This window comes from Gossypium hirsutum, chromosome D09, assembly GCF_007990345.1.
Source record: "Gossypium hirsutum isolate 1008001.06 chromosome D09, Gossypium_hirsutum_v2.1, whole genome shotgun sequence".
Lineage (NCBI taxonomy): Eukaryota > Viridiplantae > Streptophyta > Magnoliopsida > Malvales > Malvaceae > Gossypium > Gossypium hirsutum.
Genome location: NC_053445.1, coordinates 20,514,476 through 20,519,643, shown reverse-complemented (window position 1 = coordinate 20,519,643; position 5,168 = coordinate 20,514,476). Strand labels below are relative to the sequence as shown.

At 40.6% G+C, this 5,168-nt stretch overlaps 1 pseudogene; it reads left to right on the top strand.

The window, feature by feature from the left end:
- The first annotated feature begins 203 nt into the window (after positions 1-203).
- On the top strand, positions 204-4,221 carry LOC121221144 (uncharacterized; annotated as a pseudogene).
- The last annotated feature ends 947 nt before the right edge of the window (positions 4,222-5,168 follow it).

Here is a 5,168-nt window from a genome sequence, read left to right as displayed (position 1 = left end):
ACGATGAAAGTGATCGAGGTTCACGACAAAGTGCAAGGAGACGAGGTCATCGAGCACGAGAACAAAGAGATCGAGAGAGGCCCGATGATGATTTAAAGAATATTAAAATGGCGATTCCTGCTTTTCAAGGAAGATCGGATCCCGAGGCCTATCTTGAATGGGAGAAGAAGGTGGAATTAGTTTTCGAGTGCCACAATTACTCAGAAAGCAAAAAGGTGAAGTTAGCTGCTATAGAATTCTCCGACTATGCAATAATATGGTGGGATCAACTCACGTTGAGCCGAAGACGCAATGGAGAACGTCCCGTGTCTACATGGGCGGAAATGAAAGCAATAATGAGAAAGCGTTTTATTCCTGCTTACTATCACCGGGAGTTGTATCAAAAGCTCCAAAGCTTAACTCAAGGCCAACGAAGCGTGGAGGATTATTACAAAGAAATGGAAGTGGCCATGATCCGCGCCGATGTGGAGGAAGATCGAGAAGCCACCATGGCTCGATTTCTCGCCGGCCTTAACCGAGATATCGCAAATATCGTCGAACTACACCACTATGTTGAGGTTATTGATATGGTCCATATGGCCATAAAGGTCGAAAAACAACTAAAAAGAAAAGGTATGTCACGAACTTTCTCTAACACTTCTTCTATGCCTAGGTGGGGGCAAGGGACCAACAAACGTGACATACCAAGCCGAAACAAAGAAGTAAGTGGTGCCACCAAGTTCAACAAACCGATTGCCGAAACGAGTAAAGGAAAGATGGAAGCCCAACCAAGTCGATCTCGAGACATAAAATGTTTCAAATGCCTTGGAAGGGGCCACATCGCGAGCCAATGTCCAAATCGGAATGTGATGTTTGTTCGAGACGATGGCGAGATTGAATCTGAAAGTGAACAAGAGAAAGAGGCCATTGAACAAACCGAAGATGAAGAAGATGTTGAACAAGCCGAAAATGGAGAAATATTGGTGGTGAAGAGAAGCCTTACTTTGCAAGGTGCCGAAAACGATCAACAACGCGAAAACATTTTTCATACGCGATGTCAAGTGCAAGGTAAGATTTGTTGCGTTACAATTGATGGGGGAAGTTGTACAAATGTGGCAAGTTCAATGATGGTGGAGAAACTCGGATTGGCCACCATTAAACATCCCCATCCGTATAAACTCCAATGGCTTAACGATGGTGGAGAATTGAAGGTAACGAAGCAAGTGTTGATTTCGTTTACAATTGGGAAGTATCAAGATGAAGTTATGTGTGACGTCGTACCAATGCATGCGGGGCATCTTCTTTTGGGGCGGCCTTGGCAATTCGACAAGCGAGCGATTCATGACGAATATACAAACCGATACTCTTTCAAACACATGGGACGAATGGTGACGTTAGCTCCATTATCACCGAAACAAGTGTATGAAGATCAACTCAAAATGAGGAGTTCGATTGAAAAATCAAAAGAAATCGAGAGAGAGCAAAAAAATGAAAAGAATAAAGAAAAGAGTGAAGAAAAGAAGAAAAACAAAAAGATGAGTGATAAAAAAAAGAGAGTGATTCAAAAGAAAAAGAAACGAGTGATGAAAATGAAAAAAAGAATTTGTTGGTAAAAGAGAGAGAAGTTCGAAAATCGATGTTATTGAAACAACCATTATTGGTTCTTTTGTACAAGGAGAGCTTGCTTGGCACTAACGAATTTGATGATAAGTTGCCCTCTTCTATTTTGTCTGTGTTGCAGGAATTTCGAGACGTATTCCCGGAAGAAATCCCGAGTGGGTTACCACCTATTCGTGGAATCGAACACCAAATAGATCTTGTGCCGGGAGCCGCGATTCCAAACCGACCTGCTTACCGGAGCAATCCTGAAGAGACGAAAGAATTACAAAAGCAAGTAAATGAACTCCTTGAAAAGGGCTATGTGCGCGAAAGCCTTAGTCCATGCGCCGTGCCTGTTTTGCTTGTCCCGAAAAAGGATGGAACGTGGAGGATGTGCGTGGACTGCCGTGCTATAAACAAGATAACTATCAAGTATCGTCATCCTATACCACGATTGGATGATATGCTTGACGAGCTAAGTGGCGCAAGTCTGTTTTCAAAAATTGATCTTAAGAGTGGTTATCACCAAATACGGATGCGTGAGGGTGATGAATGGAAGACTGCATTTAAAACGAAGCATGGGCTTTACGAATGGCTCGTTATGCCATTTGGCTTAACGAACGCCCCAAGCACGTTCATGAGGCTTATGAATCACGTTCTAAGACCTTTTATTGGTAGATTTTGCGTCGTATACTTCGATGATATATTAGTTTATAGTAAAAATTTAGATGATCATGTTTTACATTTGAAGGCTGTCTTGGAAGTATTGAGGAAAGAAACTTTGTATGCTAATTTAAAGAAATGTGAATTTTGCACTAACAAGGTTGTGTTTTTAGGTTTCGTTGTTAGTTCGGAGGGCCTTGAAGTCGATCAAGAGAAGGTCAAGGCGATCCAAGAATGGCCCCGTCCGACGAATGTCTCCCAAGTCCGAAGTTTCCATGGATTAGCAAGTTTTTACCGTCGATTCGTGCCAAACTTCAGCACCTTAGCCGCACCCTTGACTGGAGTTATTCGTAAGAATTCCAACTTCGTTTGGGGAGAGGAACAAGAAAAATCCTTTTTGAAAATTAAAGATTGTCTAACTCATGCACCGTTATTAGCTTTGCCTAATTTTGATAAAACCTTCGAGTTAGAATGTGATGCCTCAGGTTTAGGCATTGGAGCCGTGTTGATGCAAGATGGACGGCCTATTGCCTATTTTAGCGAGAAACTCAATGGTGCCGTCTTAAACTATCCGACTTATGACAAGGAGCTCTATTCGTTGATTCGAGCCTTAGAGACGTGGCAACACTATCTTTGGCCCAAAGAATTCGTCATACATACCGATCACGAATCCTTGAAGTACTTAAAGGGTCAACACAAGTTGAATAAGCGGCATGCTAAGTGGGTAGAATTTCTCGAATCTTTTCCATATGTTATTAAATATAAAAAAGGTAAGGAAAACGTAGTGGCTGATGCACTATCTCGAAGGTATGCGTTGTTAAATATTTTGGATGCTAAGTTAATGGGGTTTGTATTTCTTAAAGATTTATATGTCAACGATGCTGACTTTAGTGAATTCTTTAGGTTATGCGCAAAGGGAGCTTACGAGAAGTACTATCGACATGATGGGTACTTGTTCCGAGAAGGAAAGCTTTGTATACCCCAAGGTTCCGTACGAGAAGTGTTGATCGAAGAATCTCATAGTGGAGGATTAATGGGGCACTTCGGAGTTGCAAAGACGTTAGCCATGCTCAACGAACATTTCTTTTGGCCTAAGATGCGACGAGATGTCGAACGGTTTTGTAATCGATGCATTGCATGCAAACGGGCTAAGTCACGAATTAAGCCCCATGGTTTGTATAAGCCATTGCCTATTCCCGAAACCCCTTGGTCTGATATCTCAATGGATTTTGTGCTAGGTTTACCGAGGAGTAAAAATGGCCGAGATTCAATATTTGTGGTTGTAGATAGGTTCTCAAAAATGGCTCATTTTATAGCATGTCATAAAACTGATGATGCCGTGAATATTGCTAATTTATTTTTCAAAGAAGTGGTCAGGTTGCATGGCATGCCTAGGACGATTGTGTCCGACCGAGACGCGAAGTTTCTTAGCCATTTTTGGAGGACACTATGGGGGCGCCTTGGAACGAAGTTGCTGTTTTCAACCACTTGCCATTCGCAAACGGACGGCCAAACCGAAGTGGTCAATCGGATTTTGTCTACATTGCTTCGAGCTATCATCCGGAAAAATTTGAAGGCTTGGGAAGAATGTTTACCACATGTGGAGTTTGCGTATAATCGAGCTATTCACTCAGCTACCAAATTTTCTCCTTTTGAAATCGTTTATGGTTTCAATCCGTTAACACCATTTGATTTAATGCCATTGCCTTCTAACCAATTTGTGCATGTAGATGGAAAGCGTAAAGCTGATTTCGTCAAGCAATTGCACCAACGAGTTCGAGAAAACATTGAGGCAAGGACCAAGAACTATGAACAACATGCTAACAAAGGTCGTAAACGAGTTGTGTTTGAGCCGGGAGATTGGGTGTGGTTGCATATGCGCAAGGAAAGATTTCCTATGCAACGACGATCTAAACTACTTCCGAGAGGGATGGACCGTTTCAAGTCCTTGAACGAATTAATGACAATTCTTATAAATTGGACTTGCCTGGTGAATATAATGTTAGCGCGACTTTCAACGTTTCTGATTTGTCTCCGTTTGATGCAGATTCCGATTTGAGGACAAATCGTTCTGAAGAGGAGGGGAATGATGTGAGCTTGCCTACGAACCAAATGGAGAACGAACAAGAAGCTATTAAGCTGCCCATTGGTCCAATAACGCGAGCTAGAGCTAAACGATTTAAAGTTGCTATTTTAGCATTGGTGGAACGGATTGAGGAAAATGAAAGCAAAGAGCTTAAAGACGAGCTGAATATTTTCAACTTCTTTGAAGTTGAAATTCGTTCTAGCTAATTAAATTGCTGCTGGATTTTAAACCATTTAAATAAGCATTTAATTAAGTCTTATTACAGCTTATTAATATGTTTTTATTTAATATAAGTGTTTAATATGTCTTAATTTAGTTACATTAAAGATGTCTTGATTTCATTTAGTTTGTCTAAATTATTACATGTCTTAAATCTGTTCAACCGAATTTGTGTCATGCTTTATTAATATTTAAGTTGTTTCAATGTTAAATTAGGATGTTCACATTATGTATTTACTTAGTTCAGCTTAATTTGATTGAAATTAATTAAGTTCATGTGTGTTTTTAGGTACAGCCGAATTTGAAGATTCATTGGCAGATTCATGCATGAAGATTCAATGGATGTGAAGATGCATGCATGTTGGGTTCAATGCACCAATGATACATGCATGGACTATATTAAAGATGGTGTGCTGATTGTTGAAGTTCTCTAAGTGACCATTCGGCCAAAGAGATGATTTTCCATTCTCCAAAGCTGCCATTTATTTCTTCACATTGCTGGTACATTGTGGCTATTCGGTTCATGATGTTCACACCTTATGGTCATTCAAAACCGTCCATTCACACTTCCAAATGACTGTTCAAGTTCTAATTAATGATGGTAATTTTCAGCAATAGTTGT